Genomic DNA, 15,180 nt, shown 5'->3' on the forward strand with positions numbered 1-15,180 from the left:
AATCCTGAACCCCATCCAGAATCTTTTGAGGTGGGAAATTTCCACTGGAAAGGACAAACAGACCAGCCTGGAGTGGCTAGAAGATCAGAAGATACTTCTTGAAAGAAAGTCCAACAGGAAAAATACAAAACAATAGCTGCAGTCAGACTGACTACTACAGAAGATTGACTTTTGATGGTTTATCTTATGTGTCAACTTAACTATGCTATGGTTCCCAGAGGTTTAGCCAAACACTACACTATTTTCTGTTTAATAATATAATGTAATCATTTTCCATTATGTATTCTGATGTAATATAGTCAACCAGTTGAAAAGAGAATTCCTTAGGTCTACGTCCAAACCAAAAATACACAAACTGGCATTCAATCTCTTCACTATGCACTCTTCCTATTACCTGCCCTGTAGATCTTGGGAAGCAAGCCTACAGAAGTTTCCATCTTGCCCTAACCTGTGGAGTTTGGACTTGCTGTCCTCACAATTGAGTGAGCCAACTTTGAAGTAAATCTTTTTCTCTTTCTCCAGTTATATATTTATACACACACACACACAGAGCTCACTGGTTTTATTTCTCTAGAGAACTCTGACTAGGACAGACCTCAAATAATGACTGGGTCTTCTTGGCCTGGGAATACATACATAACAAGACCTTAAGGAATATCTAGACATGGGATTTAAAATAAACAATAAAAGACTGGGGTTAAGAGGACTTAAATTCCCTGTGTAGAAGGAACAAATGGAATTTGCTGTGCCATTACTTAAGCATAAATATAGTAAAGATAGAAATCATGAGCCGCTGTGATGTTTTAAACCTCAGTGTGGGTCCAATAGGCTATCTCACTGCAGTTCTAGTCACCCCCCTTTGTATCGTCATTTCCTATGTATATGCCTCATCTATACAGAGAGAGAGAAAGTAAGTGATTTTCTGCATTCCAGCCAGGGCCATGACAATTAAATGCAAGCAATACTTATTAGATGTGCATTATTTAGCAGGCACTGTGCTAAGGGCTGGGGAGACAACAGTGTAGGAAGCATAGTTTCCTTAGAAGGTTGCTCAGAGTCTATCAGAAGTGACTTGACAGCACTTAACAACACCAACGTATATACAAGTATATATGTTGTTAAGTGCCATCGAGTTTGTTTCAACTCATAGTGACCCTTATAGAGTTTCTGAGGAGTTACTGGTGAACTTGAACCACTGACCTTGTAGTTCAAACCAACTTTGCAGTCCAGCATATCAGACCACGGCACCACACCACAAGTCTCTCGATAGATAGATAGATAGATAGATAGATAGATAGATAGATAGATAGATAGATATAGATATAGATATGTGTGTGGATGTATATATAAATACACACACACATATACAAGAAGTTCTGTAGCGTAGTGGATTACAAACTGGTCTGCTAACCTCAAAGTCAGCAGTTCGAATCTACCAGCCTCCCCACAGGTGAAAGATGAGGTTTTCTGCTCCTATAAAGATTTATAGCCTCAGAACAATCACTGTGAGTCAGAACCAGCTCCACGGCACACAGCCACCACCTTCCAGAGAGCCCAACCAGCTCTCTGAGCCCCAATATGCTCAGTGCTGCACTTCTGTCTCAGTTTATGCTCCTCCCCAACAGATTCAGTGCTACGTACATTAATCCTATTTAGTCTTGGTTGAGCATTGAAATCACCTGTGCACTTTGTAAAACTACCCCCTGGAATTAACTCCAGATACTCTGTTTTGGTAGCGTAGTGGTTACGAATTGGGCTGTGAACCTTGAGGTCAGCAGTTCAAAATTACCAGCTGCTCCGCGGGAGAAATATGAGGCTTTCTGCTCCTGTAAAGATTTACAGGCTTGGAAACCCTGTACAGGGTCGCTATGGGTCGGAACCGACTAGATGGCACTTGATAACAACAACAATTCTGTTTTAATTAAGGATCTCTGGTAGTGTAGTGGTTACAAATCGGGCTGCGAACCTCAAGGTCAGCAGTTCGAAACTACCAGCTGTTCTGCGGGAGAAAGATGGGGCTTTCTGCTCCTGTAAAGATTTACAGCCTCAGTAACCCTGTACAGGGTCACTATGAGTCGGAACTGACTCCACGGCACATCACCACCACTACCATTCTGCTTTAATTAGCCTAGGATGAGCACGAGGCACTGATGTTTTAAAAACTTCGCCCACTGCATATCTCCTTCCTCCCTCTGTACCACTTCCCATGGGAAGCTAAGATTGAGAACTTTTGCTCATGATTGAACAGAGTAAAGTAGGGCCATGTCTGCCACCACAGGCAGACTAAGATTTGCTAGTGTCAGAACAAAGTTCTATGCACCATTGTATTGTATTTATCTTTACTTCCTTTGTGTAACGAACCCCAAACCAAAACAACCCAGTTGCCATCAAGCTGATTCTGACTAATGAATCAATGTGTGTCAAAGTAGAACTATGCTTCACAGGGTTTTCAGTAGCTGATTCTTTAGAAGTGGATCTCCAGGCATTTTTTCCAAGTAGCCTCAGGTGGCTTCAGATCACCATCCTTTTGGTTGGTAATTTTGGTTTTCACCTTTGAAGGATTACTTTTTTGTAACTATTATGTATTTAGTCTCTACAGCATGCTAGATACTGAAGATGTTATTTTTGTCTTCCACTACTTGTCTGTCAGTGTGTTGTACTGTGGTAGCTTGTATGTTGCTGCCATGCAGGATCACCCATAGTGGACATATCTCAGCTGAACTTCCAGAATAAGATAGACTTGGAAGAAGGACACGGCAATCTACTTCTAAGAAATTTGGCCACTGAAAACCTAATAGATAACAGCAAAACAGTGCTTGATATAGTGCCATAAGATGATTCCTTCAGATTGCAAGGACTCAAAATATGATTGAGGAAGAGCTGTTTCATCAAATTAGGTGCTAGTGGTCATGGTTGTATGCCATCAAGTCAGTTGTGACTCATAGCAACCCTGTATAGGGTTTCTGAGGCTGGAAATCTTTACAGGAGCAGAAAGTCTCGTCTTTCTTCCCTGGATCAGCTGGAAGATTTGAACTACTAACCTTGATGTTAGCAGCCCAGCTCATAATCCACTACCCTACCAAGGTTCCTTCCTCAAAGCAGAGTCTACCTTAACGATATGGATGAACTGCAGATGCATGGTACCTTCTTTTGCTGAAGCAGCATGATTCAAATTGACATGTAACAGCTGTAAACAATTCAGTAATGTGAAATGTACAGAGTCTGAATCTAGGAAAATAGAATAGTCAAAATGAAACAGAACACACAAAGATCAATATCCTAAGAATTAGTGAACTGAGATGGACTGGTTTTAGCCATTTTGAATCAGACAATCATATGGTTTACTCTGCTAGGAATGACAAATTGATAGTGTTGCATTCATGTGAACAGAACATTTCAATATCTATCCTGAAGAACAGTGCTGTTACTGATATGATAATATCCATATGCCTACAAGAAGACCAGTTAATATAACTATTACTCAAATTTACACTCCAATCACTAATGCCAAAGATGAAGAAATTGAATATTCTTACCAACTTCTGCAGTCTGAGACTGATCAACATGCATTCAAGATACACTGATATTTCTGGCAAATAGACTGCAAATGTTGAAAACAAAGAAGGATCAGCAGTTGGAAAATATGGCTTTGGTGATAGAAACAACACTGGAGATTCCACGATAGAATTTTCTAAGGCCAATGACTTATGCATGGCAAATACCTTTTTTCAGCAACATAAATGGCAACTATACACATGGATCTCACTGGATGAAATATATAGGAATCAAATCTACTATATCTGTGGAAGGACACAATGAAGAAGATCGATATCATCCATCAGAACAAGAAGATGAGCTGACCAGAGGAGTTGTGGGATGACATTTAGGATAACCTGGTAGTAGTAGTTATGTGCCATGAAGTTGGGTCTGACTCATAGCTACCCTGTATAGGGTCTGTAAGGCTGTAAATCTTTATGGGAGCAGAAAACCTCATCTTTCTCACATGGAGCAGTTGGTAGATTCAAACTGTTGACCTTTCATTTAGCAGCCCAACTCATAATCTGCTATGCTACCAGAGTTCCTTATAGGACAACATACGCGATGGGGGGTGTCATTAAAAAGAGAAAAAGAAAAGGCCAAAATTGATGTCAGATTTTGAAATTTGCTTTAGAACTCAGAGAAGCTAATGTGAAATGGAGAAATGCTTAAGTAAATTAGATGAATGGAAGATTTCAAAGGTAGCTCTGGAAGAAAAAGTAAAGTATCATAATGAAATAATATAATAACAAAGTATTATATTATAAAGACCTAGAGTTAGAAAACCAAAAGAGAAGAACATACTCAGCATTTCTCAAGCAAAAAGAACTGACAAAAAATTTAAATCTTGAGTTTCAGTATTTAAGGATCAATGTTGATGGTTCAAACCCAATAGCTATTCCTCAGAAGCCCTGTGCAGAGTAGCTGTGCATTGGAACCAACTCAACAGCACTTAACAACAACAATGAGCAAAATATTGAATGATTCAAGGAGCATCAAAAGAAAGTGGAAGGAATAATCAGAGTCATTGCACTGGAAAGATTCAGTCCACATTCAACATTTAAGGAGGTAGCATATGACCAAGATCTTTTGGTATTGAAAGAAGTCCAAGATTCACTGAAGGAACTGGCAAAAAAGGAGCCTTTAGGAATTGATACGACATCGACTGAAGTATTTCAACAAACAGATGTAGCACTGGAGGTGATCACTCAACTATGCCAAGAAATTTGGCAGACACCTAACCGCCTAACTGACTGGAAGAGATCCATGTTTATATTGTTCCTGCTAGATGCTGTCCAGTTGGTTCCAATTCATAGTGACCTTATGCACAACAGAACAAAACACTGCCCAGTCCTGCACCATCCTCACAAACATTGATGAGCTGAGCCCATTTCTGTTGCCACTGTGCCAATCCAAATAAAGGTGATCCAATAGAATATGGAATTCATGGAACAATACCTCTAATATCATATACAAGTAAAATTTTGCTGAAGTGAATTCCTAAATGGTTGCGGCAGTACATCAACAGAAATTCAAGCCAGATTTGTAACAGGACAAATCATGAAGAAAGCTGTTTGGCTGTATTTTATTGACAACAAATTATGAATAACATTTAAAGGAATGGGAAATGAAGAACACTTCATTGCACTTATATGGAACCTGCACCTAGGCCAAGAAGTAGTCATTAGAACAGAACAAAGGGCTACTGCCTGGTTTAAATTCAGGAAAGGTGTGTGTCAGGTTTGTAGCCTTTCACCATACTTATTTAGTGTGTATATTAAACAAATAATTCAAGAAGTTGGATTATATGAAGAAGAACAAGGCATCAAGTTTGGAGGAAAACTTATTAACAGTCTGTCATATACAAATGACCCAACCTTGTTTTCTGAAAGCAAAGAAAACTTGAAGCACTTACTGATGAAGATCAAAGGCTATACCCTTCACTGTGATTACATCTCAGCACAAAGAAAAAAACATCACATCATCATAAATGAAGTAAAGATTAAAGTTGTCAAGGCTTTTACTTGGATCCACAGTCAACATCTATGAATGCAGCAGTTAGTTAAGAAGCCAAATCACATGTTAAACTGGGCAAATCTGCTGCAGAAAAGCTTATTAAAGTGTTTGAAAAGGTATCACTTTGGAGACTAAGATGCACCTGACCCAAGCCATGGTATTTTCAATTGCCTCATATGCATTCGAAGACAATGAATAAAGAAGAATTGATACCTTTGAATTATGTCATGGGGACACATTTTAAATGTGGAATGGACTTCCAGAAGAACAAACAAATTTTTTTTGGAAGAAGTACAAATAGAAAGCTCCTTCAATGATGGTGACACTTCATCTCACATACTTTAAACATGTCTTCAGAGGGACTAGTCCCTGGAGAAGGACATCATGCGTACTAAAGTACAGGGCCAGTGAAAAAGGGGAAGACACCCAACAACATGGATTGACACAGTGTCTGCAACAATGGGCTCAAACATAGAAATGGTCATGAGAATGGTATAGACTTGAATAGTGTTTCCTTTTGTTTTACATGGGGTCACTCTGTGCAGGAACTGACTCAATGACACCTAACATTATTGATGTAAAAAATGTAGATAATACTTAAGCTAGTCATGGACTCCCAGTGAAAGTCCAGAAAATGTGTAGCTTGGTCTTTTCAATTGGCCTTGTCAGCGTGGCCTTTGTTGATGCTTCTAAGATTCTCCAGATTGTACTGAAGAAAACTGTAGGGAAGGAGGAAGCTGTTTCTCTCGTTACACTGGAATGTTGTTGTTCTTAGCTGCTACAAAGTCAGCTCCTAAATCATGACAACCCCGTGCGTTACAGAATAGCACTGCTCCATAGTTTTCTTGGTTGTAAAACATACATATAGAAGTAGTTTTCCAGGTATTCTTTGGAGCTGTTGGGGATTTCAAGCAGTCAATCTTTGTTTTAGCAGCAGATCACAAACCATTTGTACAACTTATGATCTCACACAAGAATAGGCAAAGCATTAAGGAGAACTGGTATTGCATCCATGGGAGAAAGATGAGGCTGTCTGCTCTTATAAAGACTGATAGTCTCAGAAACGCAAGTAAGCAGTTCTATTGCGTTCTGTAGGGTTGCTTTGAGTCAGAATTGACTCATGGCCATGGTTTGATAGTTTACCAGTGATTTTTTTTTTAATGTCAAAGTGAAAATTTTATAATATTTAAACATAGGAAAGTCCAGATAGTGTTGCTGTTCAGAAAACGATGGAAGACAGCAGATTATCCCTAAAGAAAAACTATTTTAGATAAGACATGAGTTCGCTTAATGGAGTGGTGAGTAGGCAAGTAAATGTAGAAATAGTTTTGGAAGTAATAGACTAGTCTTGGCTCAGCTACTAACTAGTTGTATGGCTTTGGAACTCTCTAAGCCACATTTTACTCACTGGTTAAATCCTTAAAAAATATAAGGCAGATTGAAAATGTTAGCGATTTTAAATCAATTTTCTAAGAATGAGCAGACTGTTGACTTTTTTCTTTATATTAGTTCTATAGTTTTCCCTCTAGATGTGAGTATGAGAAAACTTTCTCTCTGTGTTGGATGTCATGACTCCCTGAATCTAGGTTAGAGAATTTTACAAAAGACCAATCTTTTCTATCTAAATTGAACAAGCGAAGAGCTTATAGATTTCAGAATGTAGGTCTTTCTGGTGTGGCGCTGCGGGTTAATGAACCAGACTGCAAAGCCGTTTGAACTACAAAGTTGGTGGTTCAAACTCACCAGCTGCTCCTCAAAAACCCTATACAGGGTTGCTATGGGTCAGAACAGACTCAATGGCACTTAACAACAACAACAACAACAGCATACTGATACCATTAGACTTTTACCAAAAAACGTCATTTTTATCATTGTTTTTCTTATTTTGTACAGTTAGGTACATATGAAGGTGGTTAATTGTTTAAGAACTACGATGGGAGTAGCTTGGATGCTAGTTCACATCTTTTTTTTTCTTTTCACTTTTCTTAAGCAGGACATTACAGTACTCCCTTTTGTAAGAGCAGCAAAGATGAAAGCATGTACAAAGGTACATCTGCCCAATTTTATGACAGCTATAACTTGAAACCATCTTTTTAAAAGAATTGATACTATGTTTTATCCCAAAGCCATTAAATTGTTCTTTCTTGACCTGCCATAGCTAAAATATAAAGCTATCATCCTTAATCACCAGCCCCTGTAAGTTTGGCTTTATAAAGGCAACAGTGGGGTCAGTCATAAAAGTGAGACAATCTCTGTAAATTACTTGAGCCATCACATCCAAGACATAAACTCTCTGGAGACTGGTCTTTCCAAGAGAAGGTCTGCTGCTTTACTGCTTCCTGACTTGGCTGAAATGAAGAAAGTGACATGAGCATTATGATTTTCCAGTCTAAATCGGAGAGCAGATGGTGACAAATCAATTCGCAAGGCATACATTCTATTCATGAAAATGAAAAAAAAACATAGTCCTGAGAATGCCTGGTGATTAGTCTTTATAAGTTATAACTTGCCAACTAATCCTTGAGTTGCAGAGATTTTTTTTTTTTTTTTTTTGGTAGATAATAGTGGTTAATTTACTTAAAATATACTTTAATATGCCTTTGTTTCCCCCACCTCAATTTCCGTAATATCCACCAAAAGAATACTTTCTGGTTGAATAAGGGTATCCCATCCAGTTTTAGTAGATGAGTTAGAATGTGGGAATTGGTTTACCTCAGTCCTGGAACCTCACTGGTAAATTGCTTGCTTTTCTAATTCTTGCCTCTTTGAAACTCACAGGCAAGAATTATGCTTTTTTGACCAAATTGCTTTGAGTTTGAACAGATAATTTATATCTGAGCGATGTGCTTCAAGGAGAAAGCAGAACAGAAAGAAAATAAATTAATGAAATGTTTTACAGCCCTGCATTAACTATTAAATGCATTCTTGTATCCCTCAACAAAATGAGTTTAAACTATTGTTAGTTTAACTACTAAAGTATAGCATTATTGAGGGGATAGCTTTTTGTTCTGTCTTGTACAGAAAATAGTAATGGAATCATTCGGTGTGTTTGTATGTCCTCCACTATGTAAATATGTCCATAACATTGAGGCTTCCCTTTCTGGAGTATATAAATTCAAGAAGGGAGATTCTATTTAGACAAAAAGTTCTCATTAAATTGGTTTCCTTTACCCTCATCTATGGAGATTCCTAATAATTGAGAGAAGTCTCACTGTAAAATAATGCCAAACTATATAATGATGTAATAAATTATTTTGTACAAACTTGCATATTTGTATGTGTGTTTTGTGCTTATCAGAGTACTTTTTGGCAAAATATTCTTTGTTGAAATAAAAGCTTGAGCATCTTCATCTTTTCAAGTTTACAAACAAATGTGACTTTCATAAGCCAAAGCCGACTGTCATCAGTCGCTTTTGACCCTTGAGGACAGAGTAGAAGTGCCCCCTGAGGGTTCCAAAGCTGTCAGAGTGTGAGTCGCAGAGAGTTTTGAAACCTCCTAGACTATTTCTCACAAGGAAACTGAGACCCCAGAAAAAAAGGAAGGTGGTACTGAGTCAGGAGTTGAAAAATAATCTGAAAAGCTCTATTAGAACTACTGAGCTATTTCACACTGGATCAATGTGAAACTGAATACTTTAATGACTGAACTTCTCGTGGGCTCTTGTTTTTACTCCTCTGGTCCTAAGAGAACCACTTTCTTTCCCCAATCTAATCTTGCTAAGAGGAGGAGAAAACAAGGGTATAATGTGACTTAGAGTCCTTCCCCAGTTGAAAGTGTGAAAACAACATCCTACCACTGGGTTAGGAAGAAGAGAGTGGTAACTAAGCACTCATGTTCCAGAATCAGACTTTTCCCCCATCTATATAATTAAGCTGAATTACATCGCTGATTTATGTCTCTCTGTCCTCTTCTATTTCCCTGCCTCTGAGGTATTAGTAAAGTGAGAGTCTCAAAAAAGTACGCAATGTAATACTAGGCATATAGTGGACACTTACTAATTATTGAGATTTTAAATGTTTTATCTTCTTAGTGTTTAACAATTTATGAAGTCAATATTGGGGGCTCAGTATACTTTGGGTTAATGAAGGATATATTAATTATACACTGGATTGATCACTGATGGAACTAGTTTGTAGACTTAGCATCTTCAGAAAGATTTTATGAATACAAGCAATCTGAGTGCATAAGCATTTCCACAATTCAGACCCTCAGCACATTTATATGGACATGTGTGTTTCATCCATCTAGGCTGGACTTAGTCAAGAGTCTGCATGGTGTAAACAGCTAACACAGTTGGCTGCAAATTGAAACGTTGGAAGCATGAACCCATACAGAATGGCCTTAGAAGAAAAGAGCTGTCCTTCTACAAAAGACATCACCAGTTGCTGCCAAATTGATTCTGGCTCATAATAACCCCATGTGCATCAGAATAGAATTATGCTTCAGGGAAATTCAATGGCTTATTTTTCAGAAGTAGATTGCCAGACCTTCCCTTCGAAGCACCCCTGGGTGGACTTGAACTTCTAAACTTTCAGTTGGCTACCAAGTATATTAACCATCCATACCACCAAGGGACTCTTATGCATATGGCATTGTGAGATATTCCAGATATGAAATCCAAAAACTTCCCAGAATCTACTTCTATTGGCTATATCTCCTACTCACAGATTCACTGCCTCATGAACATCAAAAGACTGTTGAAAAAAACATTATCATATCAGACACTGGAGCTATAAAGATGAATCAAATGCAGTCTTTATCTGGAAGGGTCTAGAGTCACAAGAGACACAGACTTGTAAAAAGACAAATACAGTACAATCCATTATGCACACAGTATGGGGAGTGGGCTTTGTGGGAAGGGCCAATTCTAACTGAAGAGATTAGAATAGCTTCAATGGAGTCAGTAACTCCTGAACTGACTTTTGAAAGATGATTGTTATTAGGAAATCTGCATGAGAAAGGAAAATAAGAGGATTAGTCAAGACACAGAGAGGTTAACCAAGAAGAAAGAAACAACTTGCCTTCTATACAAAATAAAACAAAACAAAACCCTAGAGCAACAGAACTAAACCCCATGACAGCGAACTGATTCCAACTCAAAGCAATCCTATTTAGAGTCTCTGAGACTGTAAATCTTCACGGAATACGCACTCTCATTTTTCTCTTATGGAGCTGCTGATGGGTGTGAACTGCCAACCGTGTGGTTAGCAGTCCAGTGCTTATCCTACAGTACCACAACGGCATCTACAAAAGTTTTGCTGAAGTGTAGGATGTCCATGTATGGAGGAAGCAGTGGCTCTAGCTTTTTTCCTTATTCCTCATCTCTATTTGTCCCCCTCTACCAGTCAACCTCTCTGGTAGCGTAGTGGTTACGAATGGGGCTTTGAACCATAAGGCCAGCAGTTCGAAACTACCAGCCACTTTGCGGGAGAAAGATGAGGCATTCTGCTCCCGTAAAGATTTACAGCCTTGGAAACCCTGGACAGGATCGTTATGGGTCGGAACCGACTCGACGGCACTTAACAACAACAACAACCAGTCAATCTAAAGAGCTCTGGTAGCATAGTGGTTACGAATCAGGCTGTGAACCACAAGGTCAGCATTTCGAAACTACCAGCTGCTCTGTGGGAGAAAGATGAGGCTTTCTGCTCCCATAAAGATTTACAGCCTCGGAAACCCTGTTCAGGGTCGCTATGGGTCAGAACTGAATCGACAGCACTTAACAACAACACCAGTCGACCTGCAATATGCACATGATACAACCTTGCTTGCTTAAAATAAGAGAACTTAAAATACTTACTGATGAAGATCAAAGATTACAGCCGTCAGTATGGGTTGTGCCTCCATGTAAAGAAAACAAAAATCCTTGCCAATGAAGCTATAAATAGCATCATGATAGATGCAGAAAAGACTGAAGTTGTCAAAGGCTTCATTTTGCATGGCTCCACCATCAGCAGTCATGGAAGCATCAGTTAAGAAATCAAATGACATATTGCATTAGGCAAATCTGCTGCACAAGACCCATTTAAAGTGTTCAACTGCAAAGATATCAATTTGAGGACTGAAGTGCACCTGACCCAAGCCATGTTATTTTCAATAATTTCATATGCATGTAAAAGTTGAATAGTGAATAAGGAAGGCCATAGTTTGAGTTATGGTATTGGAGAAGAATATTAAAAGTACCATGGACTGCTAGAAAGACAAACAAATCTGTGCTGAAAGAAGTACAAAACAGAATGCTCCCTGGAAGCCAGGATAGCAAGACTTCGTTTATCATACTTTAGACATATTGTCAGAAGGGACCAGTCCCTGGAGAAAGATATCATACTAGGTAAAGTGGAAGGTCAGGGGGAAAAGGGAAGACCCCCAATAAGATGGACTGGCACAGTGGCAGCAGCATTGGGCTCAAACTTAACAATGGTTGGGAGGATGGCACAGGACCATTCATTCTGTTGTGCATAAGATCGTTATGATTTGGAATCAACTCGATGACACCTAACAACAACAACAACCAGTCAGGATGGAGTCCTGGTGTGGTGCTACAGGATAATGTACTGGACTACAAAGTCAGTTTTAACCACAAGGTTGGCAGTTCAAACCCACTAGCCACTTCTGGGAAACACTACACAGGATCGCTATGAGTCAGAACTGACTTGACAGCATTTAACTACAACAATAACCAGTCAGGATAAGGATCCCTGGTGGCACTGTAGCATCAACACTGAACTATTAACTGAAAGGTCAGCAGTTCAAACCCATCAGCTGCTCTGTGAGATAGAGATTAAAATGCCTTGCTTCCATAAAGATTAGCAGTCTGTGAAAACCTAAGAATCATTTCTATTCTGTCCTGTTGGATCACTATGAGTTACGATCAACTTGATAGCCATTAGAAGCAGTTAGGAGGCTTGTTTAGATGCACCAGAAATAAACTCTGACTGTTCTAAGTAGAAAGGGGGCTTACGGAGTCCCTGCTTATAAAAAATAGATTGAACATGTGTGTTCTCTACTGAAGGTCCACTAAATTACAGAAAGAAAGTTGTTTTTTTAATAGCACAAGTTTTCTAATAACAATTTTTTTTAACACACAAGAACAAAGAAAACAGGAAAATATAGACAAGATTTTAAAGACTATCCCATAGAAATCAAGTCAACTGACAAAGGATCAACTACAATCCAGTGGAAAAAGAATAATTTTTTTAAATAAATTATATAAAAGCTGAATTTAGACACAGATCTTACACCTGTCACAAAAACTAATTCAAAATGGATCAGAGAATTAAATGTAAGAGCAAAACAAGACTTCTAGAAGATAACACTAGGAGAAAATACAGGTGATATTGGGTTTGACAATGAATTTTTAGTGCAATTCAGGAAACAAAAAAAGAGATTAAATTGCGCATTATTAAAATGTAAAACTTCTGCTCTGCAAAAGATACTGTTAGGAGAATAGAAAGACAAGCCACAGACTTGAGGGTGGGTGGTGAAATCTTTGAAAAATACATACTTCATAAAGGACTTGCATTCAAAATACACCAATAATTAATATATTTAAACTTCTAACCTTTCAGTTAGCAACCAAATATATTAGGAAACAAGTTACCCAGTTTAAAAATGGACAAAAGACATCACTCACCAATGAACCTATACAGCTGATATATGAAAAAAATGGTCAGCATCAAATGTTATTAGAATACTGCAGATTAAAACAATGAGAAACCACTAAGTACCTATTAGAATGACTAAGACTCCAAACACTGACAATACCAAATACTGGCAAGAATGTGGAATTCTCGTTCATTGTTGGCGGAAATGCAAAACTGCACCGCCACTTTGTAAGACAGTTTGGCAGTCTCTTACAAAACTAAGCATACATAGCCTTATACAGGCTCAAAGAGTCATGTTCTTAGGTATTTGCTAAAAATGAGTTGATAAGTTATGTCTACACAAAAAGTTGCATTAAAAGTTGATAGAAACTTTATTCATTATTACCCAAAATGGAAAGCAACCAAGAATGCCTTAAATAGGTGAATGGTTAAACAAATTGGTTCATTTAAGCAGTTGGGTATTATTTAGGGATAAAGAGAACTGAGGTATCAAGCCAAAAAAGACCTGAGGAAACCTAAATGCATATTACTAAGAAGCCAATCTGAAAAGGCTACATTCAGTATAATTCTAACTACATAACAATCTGAAAAAGGGAGCATTATGGGAAAAGTAAAAATATCAAAGAGAATGATTCAAACTCTCAAATTATTCTCAAACTTTTCCAAATAATATAACGGGACAAACTTTCTAAATCATTGTATGAGACCTGCATTACAAGGAAAGATAAAGGCACTATAAGAAAAGAAAACAAGAGACCAATATCACTTACGAATATGATGGTAAAAATTCTCAACATAGTACTTAGCAAATCATACCCAAGAGTGAATTAATAGAAGTGTACACCATGATCAGTGGGACTTATCCCAGGAATGCAAAGGCAATTCATCACTAAAAAAAAATAAAGTAACACTAGGAGATTGAAGGCAAAGAATAGATATGATCATCTCAATTGATATAGTAAAGGAAGTTGACTAAACCGAATGATATTCATGGTAAAAATACATATCAGTCTAGGAATAGAAGGAAAATTCCTCAACATGCTACAATGATTTTTATGAAAAACTTCTACCAACCATTTATCAATTTATCATACTGTGGTGGCCTGTGCATTTTGGTTATGCAGAAAGCTATGCCATCAGTATTTGAATATTTGCAAGGTCACCCATGCTGGACAAGTTTCAGAAGAACTTCTAGACTAAGACAGGCTAGAAATTAGGACCTGATGATCTGTATGTCAAAAAAGAATAGTGGGAATCTTATGGACAAAAACACAGCATTGTTTAATATAATGCCCAAAACTGAACCCCTCAGTTTGGAAGTCACTGAAAACACAGCTGGGGAAGAGCTGCCTCCTCAAAGAAGATTAGACATTTATGACGTGGATGCAATAAACTTTTGAGACTTCCGTTGATGTGTCATGATTCAAAATGAGAAGAAACAGTTGCAAACATCTTTTCATAATCAGAATGCAGACTGTACAAAATATAAATCAAGTAAAATTGCAACTTGTCAAAAGATAAAATGGAACATTTGAAGAATAATATCATAGGTATTATTGAGCTAAAATCGAAAGGTGTTGACCATTGGAATCAAATAGTCATATGGTATACTATCCCAGGAATGATAAGTGAGCAGGAATTCACATTGTATTTATCTTCAAAAAACCATTTCAAGATCTATCTTGAAGTACAGTTCTGTCTCTGGTAAAGTAGCATTCAAATGCCTGCAAGGAGGATCAGTTAATATGATTATTATTCACATTTATGTTCCAATCACTAATGCTAAAGATGCAAAGACAAGATTATTACCAAATTCTGCAGTCTGAAGTTGATCAAACATGCAATCAAGATATACTGATAATTGCTGATGATTGGAATGCAAATGTTAGAAACAAAGAAAAAGGGATCAGTAGTTGTAATAAAAAAAAAAAAAGAGGAAGACCCTCAATGAGATAGATTGGCCAAGTGGCAGCATTGATGGACTCAAGCATGGCAAAAGTATTCAAGTTGGCCCAGAATCGG

This window comes from Chrysochloris asiatica, unplaced genomic scaffold (genome assembly GCF_000296735.1).
Source record: "Chrysochloris asiatica unplaced genomic scaffold, ChrAsi1.0 scaffold00103, whole genome shotgun sequence".
Classification (NCBI taxonomy): Eukaryota; Metazoa; Chordata; class Mammalia; order Afrosoricida; family Chrysochloridae; genus Chrysochloris; species Chrysochloris asiatica.